Source organism: Grus americana, chromosome 1 (genome assembly GCF_028858705.1).
Source record: "Grus americana isolate bGruAme1 chromosome 1, bGruAme1.mat, whole genome shotgun sequence".
NCBI lineage: Eukaryota > Metazoa > Chordata > Aves > Gruiformes > Gruidae > Grus > Grus americana.
This window is the reverse complement of record NC_072852.1, coordinates 23,956,121-23,977,509: the sequence shown is the minus strand read 5'-3', so window position 1 is coordinate 23,977,509 and position 21,389 is coordinate 23,956,121.

Genomic DNA, 21,389 nt, shown 5'->3' with positions numbered 1-21,389 from the left:
ATTAAAATTTTAAGCCTATTTGTAAGAAAAGCACAGAATGTGCATGGCATTATTGTGTGTTATATGCTTACAGAGTAAAAGAAATAAAGACAAAAAAAGCCTGTTTTGAAACTCAGGGCCAGACAGTACAGTTGATTTACTGTCTACCAAAAGGCTTTTTATAGCTTCTTGGTGGGTAAAGTGTGTATCAGTTACACCAAACAATTGAAACATTAATTAATAATTGAAAAGGATGGTATTCCTTGGGTGGGAAATGTAACCACCGCTTTCAACACACTCCTGGAAGCTGAGTTACACCAAGGCCTTTAAAACACAGTGGGTTTTCTGCTCTTATCTTATTACAGATCCCTCTTCCTCTGTACAAGTGACTTATTGGCAATTAAATAATCCAGAAATTAAAAACAATTTCATTAATAAATCATTAAAAATTTCATGTACTACTCAGAAGCTTTTGTCAAATATGCAGCCTATCATTAAATCAGTAACAGAGATATATGGAAAAATCTTTTACCTCTATGTCCCCTGCCATTTCTTCTTTACGAGTAGAAATGATTCTTACAACAAAATCTCTCATGGAAAATGTTAAGGCGGAATACTCACAGCAAGAGTTTTTCTCACACCATGAACCCTGCAATCTTATTATTAAAATCAGTCCAATCATGTTATTTCATTATCACATTGAAAGCTCAGTGACACAGAAGTTATACTGCTCCCTGTTTTGTTTTTTCAAGTGTGCAAAAAAGGACAACAGTCCAACAAAATGTGTTGGACTTTTTTTTTTGTAGTAGTATGGGGGAGTTTCACAACATTTCTGAAATGGCATATCATTCTAAAAGTAAACTAATGAACGATAAAAATAGTTCACTGTATTTAAATAGCATTAAACCAATGGATAATTACTGTAATTTAACAGTATGCTCTCTAAGATGTCCTCCTTATTAAACCGATCTATCATCACAATAATCTCTTGTAACACTTTGCTGCGTGTTGGTTAACATTCACTTCTGGCAGCTGAGAAATCTAATGCTGATTTCTTCTGACACACAACACGTTACCTGGGGCTTACTGTTAGAAGGGATTATGCTACAGGTACTGTTGAGCATCCTCCACTTCTTGTATGCACCCACACTAAATTTTTGTGATGGTATCTGGGAAAGGAGCTTAGCCATAGTACACAGTTCTCTCCACACTCCTTATAGCCAATCTCTAGTACAAGGATTTCAGACTACATAAAAAAATGTATTGCTTCCTACCTCTTACAAAGAAGCGCTATACACATAAAACAGCATTATCTATGTCAAAGTGAGACTCCAGAAATATGGTGAAAGAAAAAAAGGATGTATTCAAGTAGAATAATTTAGACAGCTTATTTTATCACCTCTGCGTTAGAAATATTGATTGCTTATTTTAAATACTCCTAGGTTAGAATAGTATTTTACTTAGCCTTTTGAAAGTTTTTAAGTGTCCAAAACCATTTCTCAAAACATTATTTAATTCTATATTTACACTGAAATGCTACTACTACCACTGCACTAATGTATCCCCAACTGGGAGAAAAATACCAGGAATAGAAGAAATGCATTCTAAAGATTCACAGGTCCAAAGGCAGGTAAATTACACTGTTATATACTCAAGTAGGACACACTATTTCTCTAGGATTTCTACCAAGAAGAAGAACTAACATAGATTCAGGATCAATTAGGCCAGAGAATATGTACGTGGAAAGGTTTAAAATATCCAATATGATTTCTGCAATGCATAGTGAAGGTAATCCAGCTATATTTTATAGTTTTCTTGAGTCTGTGGTGGATGTCCTCATGCTTTCCACTCTCTAGGAACTGGTGTGATCATGGGGTATCCTATGTCCATATTCTGATCTGTTGGAGAAAAGAACCAATATTCCATGGAGGAGAAAAAATACCTTTCAGTACTGGTAGCTGACCTTTCTGCTCACTGGGTATGGTATTATTGGAGTCTCAGAGACTCGGGCAGACGTCAGCTTCTCCTCCTCCTACCACTTGAGATGTGTGTCTGAGAAAAATCTTCAGTGAGCTAAAGGAAAAGGAGAAATAGCCATGAATGTGATTTTATTAAATGATACATTTCTAGTAATAAGCTTAATAATCTTTCTCCTGGAATACTAGTTTACATCTTTCTCTACCCCGTCACATTGATTGTCTCTATTGAAGGAAGTGTGTTAGATATCAAGAACGTAAGTTTTCATCTTGCTGTTCTTCTGAACTCTTTGCCTTACTCACTGAGTGAGATGTGATGAAATATGCTGGTTATACTAAATAAATTTCTCATTAATTCATCAGAGCTCACATTCCTTCAAACTGTCTGCTATTTTTACCAGTCTGATTGTTCATTGCAAGGGTGTAACACAGCACAATTTCATTGAAAGTCAAAGGAAGTTGCTGAAATGAGTAACTGTGGGGAAAAGAGAAAACACAGGCCTTTATCTGTTATCAGTTCAATATGAGTAAATGTTGTGGGAAACCACAATTTAAAGTATGTTACAACACTGCTACATAGTGTGGTCTACACATAATCAATTAAAAATAATAATAAAGTTGATCTGCAAATAAAAATTTACCTATTTCAGTCCTGCAGATTTGCATCAACCTTGCCCAGTCAACAATCAGCAATCTCATAGGATGCAGGTGCCTCTTCCACATCTGTTCCTTTATTTACTGCAGTTTTCATTCACTCCTTTACTTGGATTTAAATATTCAAGCCTGGCCAAGTCAAGTTTTCTCTGGCTCTAGTTTGACAAACAGAGAGATATAGTAGATGACATTTAAGATTTTTGGCCTCTTGTTATGTGGTAATGTGACACTATCTGCACAGTGACTTGCAATAAGCAACAATTTCATTTTTGTTGCCACGGTCAGCAGTTATCTACCTATTTCAGCCTTCTGTTCAGAAATAGCCTAAACATGATGTGTTTATGAAAAAGTCATGGAGTGAAATTCAGAATTTTCCACTCCATGAAAAATTCCTGAACTGAAATGTATTTGCTCATAATGTAAAACTGATATTCACAAATTCCTTAGAAGCAGAAATTGAAAAAATGAGTTCTTTAATTCAGAATGCAAGAACACAGAAATGGTTGTAGTGGTTCAGATCAAGGTACTTCTAGCCAAGACTTCTCCCTTCAACAACGGTCATTATTGAATGTCTAGGGAATAATAATAATAATATACATGATATTTATCCCTTAAATTTTCCAGGCTTCAATTATTTTCAGCTCTGGAGATTTTCTAACCATGGTATCATTTGTTACTTAGTAACTCCACAATGGGTGTCTCTGACAAATATTTTTCCAATATTCCTGCAGACTCTTGTAAAAATTCTGGCAGCCATAATATCTTTGTAAGTCATTAGAAGGAAAGCCTTCTTTGATTTGTTTGAATCTGCCCAAAATTGTAAGCTTGGTGGCCTCTATTTCCATATCAAGATACACTGTTACAAGCTGATCCCTATTCTTGATCTCCAAGTGCTCATGCCCTGCCCTAATGCTTACTGAGTTTACTTATCTACTTGAATATGTAACTAGAAAAGAACTGTACGTTTCCACCAACAAGCAACTGACAGAAATAAGGAAAACCAAGAAATGTTACTGCTGTTTACTAAATGAAAGGTGACATTCATCAGAATATTGCAAGATAAATATTTCATCATTTCACTGTCTACTTATTGTAGAGTCTGCCAGACAGCAACAGAGAGGACATCCTCTTTCCCAAAAAAAAGTCACTTGCTGTATGATGCACAGGTTTGAGGGAAGCAGACCTGCAAATATGCAGAAATTACATTAAATAGATTTGTTACTTTTGTTGGTATAAAATGTTGTACTAGAGCATATGGTTTCATCTGTGTTACTGCCAATTCAAATTTCAGACATTCTAAACAGAAGACAACAGTAAATCCAGGTGTTACAATCACTGACTGTTTTGGCCAAACAGGGACTAATATGACCAAGGTCATAGCTAAATATATAACTTGCTATAGTTTGATCCAGAGACTATACTTCAAGGTTGAAAAAACCCCTATATTCACTTGGGAGTGGATCTAGACAAAAACATATAATGTAAAGAGACCACAGAGTTACATACACCAATTTTAAGGGTCAGAATTTCTATTACCTTAGTCTTTGGGAAAACTGAATGAAAAATCATCATTAGTGGTATTCTATTTTAGCAGTGATTTGCACTTTTCTTGTTATAAATTATAGACCAATGGATAAAATAGCCTAGATGTTTCACTGTCATTTTCAAGTTGTGTTAGCACATATCTCACACTCTAAGTTCCTGGCTAACACACAATTGGAAGTGGATTTGACCAAACATTCCATAGAAGAAAGTCACATCTCATTTCTTGCATAAGAAATCTCCTACCAAAAAGTATTTTTTCCAAAATCTGTAGCAAGTAGGAGTTAAGGCTTATAACAGAAATGCTTCATCAACCCAGCTTTGTGACTGTATGAGGTTATTATCCACAGAGATATTGTCAAAATGAACTGTTTCCAATCATTGTAACATTTTGCTAGAATTATAATTGGGGGGCAAAAAAGCCCCAACCAAACCCAAAAACCCAAATCAAAATTATGCTTCCCCAAACAACATTAATTTCACAAAGGTTTGCATTTGATTTCTTTCATGGCTATAGAAAGGAAAAGGAAATCTGAATTTTAATTACATTCAAATGTATGAATTTGTATTCAAACCCAAACATAAGAGAGAAGACTCCTGATGATACAATCAGCATATTTTGAGAACATCATACCATGTGGTAAGAATGCTCAATTGAGAGTTCCAACATCTTTTACACATATGATCATGAAGACTACTGGTACTTTTGTCTATAGACCTCTCAATATGCAACAGGTTGACTGATGGTTCGAATGCTATCATCAGTTATATGAAGAAACTTGTAGTGACCTTGTTCCTCACCTTTTCATTTTTATTTCATTTAAAAAAAAAAGCAAAATCTTCAGTGCTGAAAGAGCTTCACGTCTGGGACATTTCAGGAAAAAATCAAGTTAGGTTATATAGCTCTGTTGATAAAATTATAGATAGCCCAAGCTGGAATCACAGAATCACAGAATGGTAAGGGTTGGAAGGGACCTCTAGAGATCTAGTCCAACCCCCCTGAAAAAGCAGGATCACCTACAGCAGGTTGCACAGGATTGCATCCAGGTAGGTTTTGAGTATCTCCAGAGAAGGAGACTCCACAACCTCTCTAGGCAGCCTGTCCCAGTGCTCTGTCACCCTCAAAGTGAAATTTTTCCTCATATTCAGATGGAACTTCCTGTGTTCCAGTTTGTGCCCATTGCCGCTTGTCCTCTCACTGGGCACCATAGAGAAGAGTCTGCCCCCTTCCTCTTGACATCCACCCTTTAGACATTTATAAGCATTGATGAGATCCCTTCTCAGTCTTCTCTTCTCCAGGCTAAACAGACCCAGCTCTCTCAGCCTTTCCTCATACAAGAGATGCTCCAGTCCCCTCATCATCCTCGTAGCCCTCCCCTGGACTCTATCCAGTAGTTCCCTGTCTTTCTTGAACTGGGGAGCCCAGAACTGGACACAGTACTCCAGATGTGGCCTCACCAGGGCAAAGCAGAGCTCCCTTGACCTGCTGGCAACGCTCTTCTTAATGCACCCCAGGATACCATGGGCCTTCTTGGCCACGAGGGCACATTGCTGGCTCATGGAGAACTTGTTGTCCACAAGGACTACCAGGTCCTTCTCCGCAGAGCTGCTTCAGCCCCTAACCTGTACTGGTGCTTGGGGTTGTTCTTCCCCAGGTGCAGGACCCTACGCTTGCCCTTGCTGAACTTCATTCCTCTCCGCTCAACTCTCTAGTCTGTCCAGGTCTCACTGAATGGCAGCACAGTCTTCTGGTGTATCAGTTTTGTATCATCAGCAAACTTGCTGAGGGTACAGTCTATCCCCTCGCCCAGGTCACTGAGCCAGGGGAAGGCTCCTTGAAAGATCATCTGGTCCAACCTTTTGTGGGAAAGGAAGCCTAGATGAGATTATCTAGCACCCTATCCAATTGCATCTGGAAAACCTTCAGTGATGGGGACTCTACCATGTCCCTGGGGAGGCTGTTCCAGTGAATAATTGCTCTTACTGGAAGAACTTTTTTTATTATGTTGTCATGAAACCTCTCCTATGGCAACTTGTACCCATTATGTGGCTCCCTTGTGAAGAGAGAGCCTCCTCTTTCTAGCCACCCTTTAAGTACTGGAATACTGTGATGACCTTCCGCCCCAAGCCTTCTCTTCTCCAGGGAGAAAAAGATGTAACTCCTTCAGTCTTTCCTCATAGGGCAGGTTCTACAGTGCTTTGATCATCATGGCTCTCCTTTGGACCGTCTCCAGTCTGTTCACATCTTTCCTGAATTGTGAGGACCCAAAGTGGACACAGTAATCTAGATGTGGCCTGACAAGCACTGAGTAGAGTAGGAAGATCATGTCTTTGTCTTTGCTAGCAATGCCCATGGGGATGCAGCCCAGGATCTGATTTGTTGCTCTAACCCATCCACATTGGCCCCAAAAAAATCCATGAAAAAAACAATCAAGTAATTCTTTTCTTCTCTTTAACTTTAGAAATTGGACATAGTTCTCTATTTCAATCCACCTACTTTTCTTACTATCCTAACTTCTATCCCTTTCATTAGTCTGAGAAATTCAAATTTTTATAAATAGGGGTTCCATCATTAAGCTAGAAGGTTCAGGCAGCTCTTCTGTATCATGATTATTCTTACAATGTTAAACCTGGCTGGAACAGCTGTGACTAAATGTAATTTTATAGAAGCCAAAATGTTTCCTGAGAGGCATATTGGCTTCAATGAGCTTTTCAAAGGAAAGTTTTCTGCAGTCCAGGGCTCTCTGGTCACCTCTAATGAAAAAGAGAGAGAAAAAGAGATTAATTAAAACCCCCAGGTATTATACTGGGGAAAAAAATCATTTTTTGACAAAATTCCATTCTCAGAAGAACATTTGTGGCCATTCCAATGTGGAAGAGAAACAAAGTTTAAGGTTTTGAAAGTTCTTTTTCTGCCAAGCTCTCTACCACATGTGATGATTTTTACTGAGAACCATCATTTCCAGAATACTATATCAGTTCATGGTTCAGTGAAACCAGCCTCTTATGCTGTAGGTTGTCTCCTGATACAAAGAATTGTCCATATTTTAATACCTGCAACCAGGAACTAAAAAATAACAGAAAGTGAGTACAGAACATAGACTGCATTTCATATCACAGGTTCTTAATACACTGTCTGTTAACAAGGAAAACAGTATAATAATCCTCAGTAGATAAGGGCATGAAGTACAAAAGGGACTGGAATAATGTTCCGTTCTGGGTTTCACTTCCAGATCTAATGGGAAAAAAAAAAAAAAAAACCAAAACCAAAAAAAAAACCCCAAACGGATGGCAAAGCTTCACAGGTCAGGATTTATGTCCACTGTTATCTGGAAAGGTGATATAATTTAACATGTCTGAGAAAATATTCAGAATGTTATTTCCACTTTAATGTTATTGTAAATGTTTTGATGGCAAGATTCACATGGACCCTTACAGGTACATGAGATCTGATGGCTGCATCCAAGTAAACTGAGAGAATTGAACAAGGTCCTTGCAAAGCCACTCTATAGTTTTTGAATTGGTGTGGAGACTGGGTAGGTCTCTGCTGGCTGGAGAAAGGCAGCAGTTTCACCCAGCTTCAAAAAATGCAAACTGGCCAATCTGGGAAACCAGAAGTGGATAAGTTTTTTTCGGTTCCTGGGAAAGTCATAAATTTTCCAGCAGTAAATTGCACCTGATGAACCTGATTGCCTTCTGTGATCAGCAAACTGGAAAGGTGATTGCAGGGAGAGCAGGGGATATAATTTAACTCAACTTCATAAGTTTTTCAACACTGGCTCCTACAATATTCTTGTATCTAAGTTAGGATGGCCCATTCAAGGTCTAGATGGATGGACCAGATGGGTTGCATGATCCATCTGTTTGGATGATTTGACTCAGATGGTAATGGCTAAAGATTGCTATTCTACCCAGAGAGCAGTGGCAAGTCGAATAATGCAGGGGTCTACCCTGGGAGACCAGTCTTGTTTAACAGCTTCATAACTGATGGGGTGATGGAGTGCACTCCCATCAAGTTTGCAGATGACACCAAACTGGGGTAACCAGTCAATACGCTAGATGGTAGGGCAGAGGGACTTAGGCTGGAAGAATGGGACACTAGGAACCTCATGAATTACAAGGACAAATTAAATCACTGTACCTGGGAAGGAGGAACTTCTTGCAATGATATAGAGGACTGAATGCTGGGGGGCAGCTCTGCAGAAAAGACTGCGGCTCTGGCAGACAGCAAGCCGAGCATGAGTCAGCAGCACTCTAGCAGCAAGGAGAGCCAGCAGCCTCCTGGGCTGTATTAACAGGAGCAGAGCCAGTACAAACAGGGATGGCAGCCAGTTTTGGTCAGCCCAATGCAGGCAAGATATTGTTAAACAGGAAGAAGCTCAAAGGCAGAGCAAAATCCTAATGGCCTTCATCTTACAAAGTTTCAGGAAGAGCCAGAGGGTAACCTGCACTACATGGCTGGTCAGTCAGCACCAGGGATAATACCACGTGTTGTGCCTGACTTGTTCTACTATTCCATACTCACTGCTTTATAGTGAGAGTGTAAGGCCCCAAGGTTATAAGGGTAAAATTGTTCCATAAAAATTATACTACTGAAAAAGCTAACTTTGTCTGGGAAATAGCACTAATGGGTCTCATAAAGGAAATTGTTGTGAGAAGGTCTTTGTGCTTTTATTTCTAACAGGAAACTGGGACTTGAGTGAGGCTTGTGACAGCACTGTACAGACTCACCACCATGTGTTGGGTTTGCATGGCAAGGTTTTGGTAGCGGGGGAGGCTACAGGGGTGGCTTCTGTGAGAAGCTGCTAGAAGCTCCCCCTGTGTCTGATAGAGCCAATGCCAGCCGGCTCTAAGACGGGCCCGCCGCTGGCCAAGGCCAAGCCAATCAGCGCCTCTGTGATAACAGATTTAAGAAGAAGAAAAACACTTGGAGAGGGAGAGCTTTTGCAGCCAGAGAGAGGAGTGAGAAGATGTGAGAAACTCTGCAGACACCAAGGTCAGTGCAGAAGGAGGGGCAGGAGGTGCTCCAGGGGCTGGAGCAGAGATCCCCCTGCAGCCTGTGGTGAAGACCATGGTGAAGCAGGCTGTCCCCCTGCAGCCCATGGAGGAAGGATGAGGGGGTGTAGAGATTCCACCTGCAGCCCGTGGAGGACCCCACGCCGGAGCAGGTGGAGGCACCTGAAGGAGGCTGTGGCCCCGTGGGAAGCCCATGCTGGAGCAAGCTCCTGGCCGGACCGGTGGACCCGTGGAGAGAGGAGCCCATGCCAGGGCAGGTTTGCTGGCAGGACTTGTGACCCCGTGGGGGACCCCACACTGGAGCAGTTTGCTCCTGAAGGTCTGCACCCCATGGGAGAGACCCATGTTGGAGAAGTTCGTGAAGGACTGTCTCCCGTGAGAGGGACTCCATGCTGGAGCAGGGGAACAATGAGAGGAGTCCTCCCCCTGAGGATGAAGAAGTGGCAGAAACACCGTGAGATGAACTGACCGTAACCCCCATTCCCCATCCCCCTGTGCCACTGAGGGGGGGAAGGTTGAAGCCGGGAGTGAAGTTGAGCCTGGGAAGATGGGAGGGGTGGGGGGAGGCGTTTTAAGATTTGATTTTATTTCTCATTCCTCTACTCTGTTTTGCCTAGTAATAAATTAGATTAATTTCCTCTCTAAGTTCAGTCTGTTTTGCTCGTGATGATAATTAGTGAGTGATCTCTCCCTGTCCTTATCTCGACCCATAAGCTTTTTCTTGTACTTTTTCTCCCGTGTCTGGTGAATGAGGGGAGTGAGAGAGCGGCTCTGGTGGGCACCTGGCCCCCAGCCAGGGTCAACCCAGCACACACCACTACCCTTTGGAAGTGTGTCGGAGCTCTCCTCCAGCGTGGGGGCTGCAGCAGGATCTGCAGGGAGTCGGGCGCTGGCACAGCAGGAACACACAGTCCTGCAGCCAGGCACAGGGGGAAGGGTTCTTCTGCACACACTGCTCTTAAGGACCGTCCTTTGAACTAAAATTGTTTTGATGTGAGTGCAGGGAGTGAGGAGGACTAGCCCTAAGCAAAATGCATACTGCCAGTCTAGCTCAACTTTGTGTAAGACAATGAGAAATTAATGAAAAACAAAAACAACATGAAAACTTATTATGGTGTAATTAGGCTAATGCATAACTTCAAAGGCCTGCTTGGAAGTTTATGTAGAATGCTTATGAAGTATGCAAAAATAAATGGGAAGTTAGCTGCTTCTCTCTCTTTTCTGTGAATATGCTTGTTTCATTATCAACTTTTTTCCCTCCACAGCACATTTTATAGCCAAAGTGTCATTGCATTGAGAATTTTAGCCTCATTTGCATAATGTTAATAGCACAAAGGCAAGTTTGCTTAACTACCCATACAGGAACAGGATTGCTGCAGCCCTGGAAGAAATGGATCCACTTGCTAAGAAAAAAAAAGTAGCTAATACTAGACTGTCAGCCAGAAACTGATTTCACTGCTAATGCGGAGAGTTTTATTATCTCAACTAAGCAGATGTGTGTCATTAACTCAAAAGAAAACACCCTAACAATCCTCTACCTCACGATGCTCATATTGTGCAGTGGTATGTGGGGTACTTGTTAAAATTATATAACAGGGCTTAAGTTGACAGGAGACAAAAATCCAAAGTTAGGACACACTGTATGAGGAAATAAAAAATTTTCACTGGCCTCCAAATAGTGTTTCAAACTCTTGTCAAGTAAGATTAAACCAGAAGAAATACAGCATGCTTGCAATATCCTTATTGCTGTTAGTGGGAATTAAAGGCATGGAGTGAGGAAATCAAGATTTTCTGAATGTTATTATAAAGGGATCTTCTCATCAGGTCCAAAGGGTTAAACCACTTTTAACTGCACTGATTGACATCAGCTCTGGATCATTTCTGTTGAGGAAAATTTTAATCTTTTTAAGTGGTATAGATTGGTTTCCCTTTAAATAAACAAACAAGTCCTTCAACAAAATTATGAAACATTTCTATTTACTAGAAAAAGCATCTAAAATTTTCTGGATATTTCCCCACTTTATATAGTGATATAAACTATATTCTAAGGACAAAAGCGAAATTTAACCAGATTAGGCACCTTCTAATCTATAAAAAAGAAAATATTTTTTTGAAACCTGCTACATAGTTTTTAGCAAGTACTTGATGTTTGCAAATGAAAATGGGATCAACATGGACAAGTTAGTGTACAGCTCTATAAAACATACAAAGTTATATTTACTATAAAGAAAATTATGGTCATCCTGCAGAGGATGTTTTTTTTTATTTTCTTCCATTTTCCCCAGTTGGTGTTTGTAGTTTTTAATAACATTTTAGTAGAACAAAATAGTAGAAACCAAACCAAACCAAAAACTCATCCTTGGTTCTCAGAAGAAGTAGTCCACAGGAAAGAAAATATTTTTAGCAATGGATGAATATTATGAAAGCATATAGGCTCCTTTTTCAGGTGCACTAAAAGAAAATGATCCTATCGGTGGTCACAAAAGGAGTTTTCCTCTTTTTTTAAAATCATCTGATAATTTTGGACAGATTTTAAAGATTGATGAAACATATAAATTGTACATAGTGTTTATTGGTTTTAAATTATGGGATCAAGTACAGGCCATGGGTTTAAAGAAAGAAATATACAGAAGGATTGGTATTGCTTAGCAACAAGCACTATGAACTAATCATCTTGATGGGAGCTCAGAAATATGATATAAGAGCTTAGGAAAGAAAAGTTACAAAAGCCAGTAGTCTCAAAAGAATTTCAGAAAAGGAGGAAGAATAAACTCACTGAATTAATGATATTTTTTGTAAAGGAGGGTCAGTTCCTGTTCAAAACAATTTAACGTTCTTTCAATCAGAAATTACAATAGAGAGTAGAAAGAAGATACATGGGTTCTAATAACACCATGTGGTCCAAACCTGTCAGAATTGAAGGTATTTGCACTCGTTAACTCTTGAACTATGTTCAGTTGTGTTTTATGCACTGCTCCAGACAAGAAAGAGAAAAAGGATAACCAAATGGATTTCAAGCAGATATTCTTAGGGGGATCAGAAGGCTAATATGCTTGTAAAGTTAAGGAAGAAAAAAAAAAAAAAGGACACACAAAAAAATAACAACTAAAACCTTCAGTTAGAATCATTAGTGCAGGGGTTAAAAAAAGGAAAAATAGACTGAGAGGCAGAGAGGGGTAAATGAGAAGATATGGCAATAGTGATGAATGGATAGTACTGGCCAGGCAAAAAAAGTTAGAAATATCCTTTATTAGAGAACATAAAGCACATGATCCTGCCCCTTACCTCCTTTCCTCCTGTAGTTCTTCACTGTCAGTTATTGCTTCAGGCAGAGGTTCATTCTGGTTTTGCAGTTGGTGATACAGTAGAGTCAAGCTATGAGACTTTGTTCTAGGATAATAACTTGAAAATCAGTGGGACTTAAGGATGGGTTTATCTTTCTAATCCACTTGGCTTGAAACTTGGTTTTATATTATACATCCCCAAAACAGCAGGTAAGAAGTGTTCATTGAGAAAAGGGATTACAGTGGATTATTACAGGTGTTAAATGTTGTGTATCTAAAGGATTTAAATTTATTGCTTTCAGTATTGGAATCTGATGAAAGATTTTCTTTGTGAAAATTAATGTTTCTTATGATTAGTTATATAGTCTGTTAATTGTTTTGATTATGGAAATTTTATTTGATTTAGCCAAATTATTGAGAAGGAAATAACTGAATTAATATCTGAGGATTCTGCTTGACAAGACATGATGTTACAAGGTAACAGGATGCTTTTAAACATTTCCATTTAAGTGGGATGATTGGTAAGCAAATTGGCTGGGTTAAAGTTCAGACGTTTTGCAGTTAGAGCCTAAAGCCTTCTATTCACTGCTGATTTAGTTGAATTTCTTGAGTACAGGTCATGGATTTTTGTCTGGTGTTTCTGGAAATGAAACATCTGTTTATTCAATAAAACGGTAGCAAGTAGAAAAGAACTGAAGGCGTCTCTGTAGTAAGACAGTTCAGGTATGATATAGGACCCAAATGGAATGACCAGAATCAACCATCTGGTGTTTTTCTGGACATCTGTAAACAACAGACTACAAGTGCTATTTGGCATTGCAGAATTATTTAAGAGATCTTCACAGCTAACTCTAATGAGTGAGAACAAGGTCAACAACAAAATGGGTTAGTGTTAGAGTAGAAAGTTAAAATCAGTTAGATTAGCAAAAGAGACTATCTAGGCATCCTTTTCTTGGTGTATGAACCATATATTGAGGAAGCAATGTGCCATTCGCAGTATCATACTTCTCTTTTCCTGGCCCAGTTTTAACTTCATTTCTTGTGCCAACAGCAATGTCAGAAAGTCTCAAAGGCAACAGTTTTATACTTCAGTGTAACAAGCAAGTTCTCACTTAGAAGCAACCTGTTCTTTTTTTTTTTTTTTTTTAGCAGCAGTAGATTTTGAATTGTACTGACAATTTTCCAAGTGTCATTAAGGGAATGGGCACATAAAAAAATTAAATCATCTTCAAGAAGTATGACAATTTTAGAACACATCAGCCAGTCTATAAGAACTACATGCACTTACCTCACATTAAAAAAATTCATGGGAAAAGAGTTTTCTACTTTGTTTTTCCTGCAAGACACCATTAAAACCTGTTATTGTAGGCTACCTACCAAACTGCAGTTTTGTAGTTTGCCTAATGTGGTAACTTGTTTGTGTGTTTATAATAAATAAGCTATTATGGGTTAAATGGCTTAATCTCATCTGGTTTGCACATGTGACTACAGCAAATTCATGCAACGTTAAGTTTACAGTTTGAAGATGAAATGTCAATGGGTTTGGGCTTTGTAAAGAAATATGGCTGGAGCTAGGGAAACCACTTTAGGAAAGGAGACAGACTTGCTTGGTAAAAGGCAAACTTGTAATAACTGTGAAAGACATAGGTCTTCCTGAATGCTGACTGTACATATCCAGCTCCTGGGGAAGATGACCTCAGGCATCTTTGTCAATATGCTGATTGTATCTCAGTTCTTCTTATCTGGTGTCCCCCCATTTCCTAGCCAAACAGAAATCACTTACCAAATATCTAATCTTTGATCTACACAGAGTTGCAATTATATTTTATAACTTTTTGGACTGCAGAGGACTGTAAGGCAGGAAAGGTTTTTTTCTAAGAAACATTCTAAAGGACACCTTCAGTAGTCAACTTATTATTTGATGCTACTTCGTGAAGAGCTGGAGGAAGATTTTTCAGGAAAGAAGTATCCATAACTACTTATTCCATGACTACTTAGGGAGCTCTTTGGCCCGAATTCACCTTACCTAAATGTAGACATTTAACTGCAACGAATGATGAAAGAGGCTAGTCATCAAGGGGAAGAGACAACATGCATCAAACTTCAGGTGACCTAAATGTCCTCTAGATTGCCTCTTCTGTAGGCTGACTAGCCTCTTAACGTCATGCTATGGTTAGACTTCTAAAGCCAGACAGAGTGAATTCATCTCTGGGCTGCCAGTTGGTCTATAGCAAGAAGGTTAAAAAGATGCATAGAGAGGACCATCAGTTAAACTGCAATTCCTTGATTTTCAGTAGACTTTTTAATGTATGGGAGCAGCAGTCTGAGATTATAGTATAATTCATGTTTGCAAAAAGATTTTGTTTTGTTTCAGATTGTTTTATACTAGCTACTGTTATTTTGTAATTTCAGTAGTCTTATTAAGCTTTTAATTTAATAAGAATAAATAGCAACAGACATTGAAAGCTGGCAACTTCACTCACAGCTGACCTCAGAAGAAATACATCCAAACAAGCATAGGATAATCTGCACTACCATATTGTGAAAGAACTTTCCATGACAGAAAGTTTGACAAATGAAATAAAGAACTGTGTTATTTAGCTGACAAATATGACTAAATATCCATGTAGAATATTATTGCCAATCTCAGTTATAATGCTAATCAAGGCAATGCAAACAGAGAGCTATTACATTTTTAAGAACAATGTACTGAAATTACAGCCTCATCAGGTAGTCTTTAGTAAAAAAAAAAATATATATAGCCATTTATTTTATTAATTTGTTTGTGTTTCACCTTGAAATAAGTATGTAATCTCCCCAAATTATAGGGGTCATTTCTACTGTATTTACAGAACTCAGAATTATTTAGATTTTCTAAACACGTTATTTTCAAAATGGTGTCCTAAAGGATACAGAGGCTGAAGACAATATTTGTAAAACAGAAAACAAAGAAAAACCCTAATATCTATTGTAAAATTAATTTTAAGCAGAATTTCATTGCATTACTAAAGTACTCCATATACTGTCTAATTCTATATGAAACTAAGTTCCATAGGCACTGTAGCTTTTGATATTTCAGTCATTCAGGCACTAAATCCTGGTCCTGTGCACACTCAGATGAGTAATCTATGCAGGCATTCTCTTAGCATGCCTAAGAGATTGTGCTCTGCACAGAATTCAGTAAGAGATTCTAATATTTGTTTTTTCCCCACAGGACAAATGAAACCACCTCTGCTTTTCTTTCTCAATAGCTCAAATCTTACAGCAATTAGCCAGCATGTTGGAAACTCAGATTCAAATACTTTCTCTATGTTATGGTCCTTGAAACCATGTGTTTTTATTTTACAGAAGTGTCCAAGCTAAACTCTCACCCTGAGAGAGTCATTCTAAATGCATGTAGTCTCAATAACTTTTGTTGGAGCTATTATCTTTATTCTGGTCTGGCAATGATTAATATAAAATATATAACAGTCCTGAGAGCTGAAGCTAGCTCTGAAGACTTCTTCCTGTCAAATAAGTATTGCAAGCAAAATTCACACTTATCTGTGTCCCAACAGGACCACCACAGTAAAGTAGTCCAGAGAAACCCTGGGGAGGAGATGGGGTGGGCGAGGCAAGATGGGTGCTGTTGGCTGCAACCCCTGTGGCTGGGGAGAGCAGGGTGTGTGTGTGTGTATGCGCCCGCGTGTGTGTATGAGAACTGCTAGGCACTGGTTAGCAAAGAGTGTTTAGTAATTTGTGGGTGTCTATCAATGATGCTAATGTCCAGTATTTTGGTTTATATTTTGGATTATTTATTTTTGTCATAAGTGCATAGTTCTCTGATTAAATATTACCTGTTAATTATGGGCCGTTAATAAATCAATGCAACTCTTCAGTCCAGAAGGATTAAAGGATGTGAACTGAACATTTTTTTTCTCTGCAAGAACTAACCTCTAGAGCCCATAGCCGCTAGTGAGGGCAGTGAAGTACTGAATCCCCTGGTTTCCTGTGCTGTGGAGCACGGTGGTCTAAACACATGTACATTCAGGAAAAATGTTTTGAGTAAAGCTTACTTTAAAGAAAACAGTGACCTTTGCTTCATTTTTGAAAGAAAAGTAGGCACACCCTAGTAGAATAATACTGTAGACTTTGAGTCCTGAATGGTTTTGAGCATACAATCCTATCTCAACAGGATTTACTTTTTGCCAATATCCAGCTCTAGCTTCCCACACATGAGCTGGGCTTTTTGGGCTTCAGTTTTGAGTCATCCTCTTCCTTCCATGAAAATCTTGACACTTAATGCATTGATCTGCCTAACACTGTGGAGAGAAACATGTCTATGGTTAGATCATGGTTAGATAATGGCTTGAGAGCAGCCCTGAGGAGAAGGGCTTGATGAAAAGCTCAACATGAGCTGGCAAGGTGTGCTTGCAGCCCAGAAAGCCAACAGTGTCCTGGACTGCATTAAAAGAAGAGTGACCAGCAAGGTGAGAGGGGTGATTCTGCGCCTCTACTCCGTTCTTGTGAAACCCCACCTGGAGTACTGCATCCAGCTCTGGGGTCCTCAACATAAGAAGGACATGAAGCTGTTGGAACAAGTCTAGAGTAGGGCCACGAAGCTGACTGGAGGGCTGGAGCACCTCTCCTATGAAGACAGGCTGAGAGAGTTGGGGTTGTTCAGCCTGGAGAAAAGAAGGCTCTGGGGATACCTTATAGGCAGCCTTCCAGTACCTAAAGGGGGCCTGCAGGAAAGATGCAGAGGGACTGTTTACCAAGGCCCGTACTGACAGGACAAGGGGCAATGATTTTAAACTGAAAGAGAGTAGGTTTAGATTGTACATAAGGAAGAAATTATTTACTGTGAGGGTGGTGAGGTACTGGAACAGGTTGCCCAGAGAGGTTGTGGATGCCCCCTCCCTGGAAGTGTTCAAGGCCACGTTGGATGGGGATTTGGGCAACGTGGTCTAGTGGAAGGTGTCCCTGCCTGCAGCAGGGGGGCTGGAACTAGATGATCTTTGAGGTCCCTTCCAGCCCGAACCATTCTATGATTCTATGATCACATCTCATTTCTGGACCTACTTGTCTCACGTATGCCCACAATTAGTAGAGAAACAAGAAATTGTTGTTGTTGTTCTAATTACCAAGATTTAGAACAACTTTAAAAATGGGACATTTTCCCTCTTTACTTCATTGTAGTAGTTTGATCATTCCTATTTTTGTTCTATGTACGTTTTATTTGTATTCCATTTCCAACAGGCTTTGTATAAGTTTTTATTAAATATTTGTGCTGAGTAACAAGAATGATGTAAGCAAGATCTGCCTCAAGAAATTAAAATTTAGATTTTGATAGAAGCAATGTATCTAAGCCATTTTAAAAATATAGATGAAATGACTAGGAATTTGAAAAAAAAAAAATATCAAATTTCACATGCTTAGAAAAAAAGGCATGCTGAACTGACCTTTAGTCAAGTCAGCTAAATATCACCTACACAGAGAAAAAGACAAATTTTTAAATTATATTCAATTGAAAATAGAGGTCTCCCCACAAAAATTCATGGTTTTCATTTTTACAAGGGCTTCTAGCAAAGCACCAGAATCATATAAAAACTTTGGATGAAAACAGTCCATAGGTCCTTTCTAAGTCTGAATATCCAAGTGCGCAGAGATCAATAACAAGGAAAACATGTATTGTTTGAGCTCTATTATTAAAACTTCAGTTTCTACACATTAAACAGTTGGTGCTCATGCTTCAACTAAATACAAAGCCTGCTTGAAGGAGAGAAGTTAGTATAATGCAGAAAATTGAAAATCTGTGTCCTCAACTGTGCAAGATTACAAAACCTTTCTTCTTTCTAGAATCTGCTTCACAAAGATTGTTCTTGTTGATAATACAATGAGAGGCCATACAAAGGGCTTATTGATCTTTTCATTGGGAACAATTCAATGAATAAACTTTCAGCTCTTCACAACTTACCATGCTTAATGCAACTAAGCATGTTATGTTTAACAGGTTCATGAGCTGTATTGTATCAAAGTTTTTAGCAGTATTTGGGTCCACTGTTGAGCTATCCATTCTAAGAAGATTATGTCTAGAGGATCCTCAAGTAAAATGTTGGTCTTGACTGGTCAACAGCAGTTCAAACCAAAATTTCACATACAGTTTGGAAAGTGCCATTTGATATTAATGGCAGACTGATCTAATACATATACTCTGATTTTAATTTTGAATCCAAGTTTTAATACTTTTTCAGGAAACAGAAATATACAAATGATTTTATGATTCTCATAAAAGGATAATATTTTGGTGATGCATATAGCAGCAGTGACCAGATGATTAGGAAAGGTGGATTTTTTGTTTATTTGTTTTCTTACGTAAATAATCTATAATTTTTTTTTTTTTAAATATATGGAGGTAGTGAACAGGGATAGGAACATTGTTTGAAATCCATCAATTTTTTTTGTTATATGGCATACAATACAAAGAAAAAATAAAACAAATTATACTGTATTATCATATCGTAATCAATGAAAAAAAAATCATGCAACAAAGGAGAATCTAAATATATTCCCCCAAAAGGCTGAAATAAGTTTTTTTTCTCTTTATCTTACTTTTAATCAGTTTTACTTTCTGAAAGACACAATCTCAAAATCTGTGCACATAGGTTTTCAGACAATCATCACCTTCTGACCTGCTCTTTGGGTCATTTTTACCCCAGTCATGTATATCATGCTCACAGTGTTTTTCACTCTCCTACCGCCTCTTACCTCTCTTGTCTTACTTCAGCCTGAGCATTCCCTATTGGCAGGGTTAATGTTTCGCATCTCTTGGATGACGGATGCTTGTCAGAGCATCATTGGTGAAAACCCTTCATTTTGATCATACACCTCTGTGTACTCATCTCTGTGTTGTCAGAGTTTGACTACCCCTTATTTTCTCAACATCCAACTGCAGTACAACTTTTTACCTCATATTACAGTGATAGTGTGTAGTGACTCAGAGCAAGGGATTTTCCCTTCTGCAGCTGTTACTTTTCAGCACTCCTGATGCTTAGTGATAACTTGTCTGCACTCAGCTCTTTTTTCACAGAATACAGAACACCACTGTACAAGGGGACTGTCTGAGCAGCAATTTTTAGCAGAAAAAAATATTTATTTACATACAGCTCTGCTATTATCAATTAAATACACCAATTTATGCAACTTTTAAGTTCTCTGAAGACTAAAAAAATAAACAAGATTTAAAAACCCACAAACTTCGGGTTACACTACCAAGGAAATTTCCTGAAGTCCATAGCGAGGGTAGGTAACTTAGAGGTTAACTTAGTAACCATGTTATCAAGATTGTGACACAGTTTTCTCCTGTTTTCATAGTTTTCGCTGAAACTACTTTGCCTTTTCATCCAACAAAATAATGTTCTTTCTGATGGCATTCAGATGCAATATTATGCTGATTTATTGGAGTATCTCCCAAATTAAAATGCTTACTTATGTCATTAAGGAAATGAGATTATAATAAACTGAGGTGTTTGTGACATGGATCATTGTGCTAATGATCAATATCTCGGTCTTGCAGAATTTGCCACTCCTGCAGAAGACTTTTGTACATGCCAGTTACAACCAATTGAGGTGTCATTTCAAGCTAGTGTATTGCAAATTCATTAATATTAGCCGTTTCAGAGAAAAGACAAATACATCTATTTTAAAAAGTGAGACACTGAATCATGAGTGAAATAACACTCATGCAGCATAGTGTTAAAAACCAACCAAACAAACCAAAACACCTAAATATTTTTACTGATGGTTAAACAACAATTTTTATTAAAATTATGAGGTGTATGCAATATGGTTAACAAGAATACGCACACATGGGCTGCATTACGTTGCAAACAGAGAGAAAAATATGAGCTATTAAAGTGAGGATTTCTTTCCCTTTCATAGGTCTAATTAGCATGCTTTGGCTCTTTGGAGAAAGAAGGTCATGTTGTGACAAAAACCAGTTATCGGACTAGGCAGTGGAAGCACCTGTGACAGCTGAGTTTAGCATATGTGACTATTACAGAAAGTCTAATAAATTATTTTACAGAGTGATTTCAAAGAGAAGGTGGTTGATTAATGAATTTTATAAACTTGACAAATACTTTCATAAGGTCATGCTGTGACACTGTTTTCGTTCTATTACAATGGCTATAAAATAACACCATTCAAGTACAGTTGCATAGAATTTACTACATTAATAACAATGGGGCATATTGTGCCAAAACTTTCATTTCTTTTCCCTTCAGAAAAATACAGTGTGACCATGAACAGCAGACAGAGACTACTTATCAGTTTGTACAGAACTAATACTTATTGCTTTCAGCAATGAAAATTTATATTCTAAGACTGAAAACTTTGCTATTCAGACATAACAGGGAATAGAACAATTTAGGTGGTGACAGATATTTTTAAAAACCTCATCCTTTTAAATTACATCTTTTTTATTTAAGATTAATTTTTAAAATTTCAAAGCCATCCATCCAGTCATTTTAATTATCATTCTTATTTCATCTTTCTTCTTTTACTATTTAAATGCAATCATTCTCCTGGCAAGTCACTCATCCACCTGTTAGCTGAGATAAAAAAATACTCACAGCAAAATAGTTATGCATTGACTGGTGGTGTCTTTGCAATATTAAGATTAAAGACCCCAGAAATATTTTAACTGTTAGTACCTATAGAAGAGAGAGCTGTGATAAAAGAAAAAAAACCAACCAACCAAACAACCAACCAAACAAATGCCAACCCACAAACATATACATATATGAGACATAATGCTTTGATTTTTCACAACAGAGACTGTCAGTAAACAATGACTGGTTAATTGGGGTTTTACCATATTGCATTCTGGTCTCCAAGCTATTTTGCAGGTTGATTTTACAATTTTATAGAGTATTTTATGGCTTAGTATACATTATCT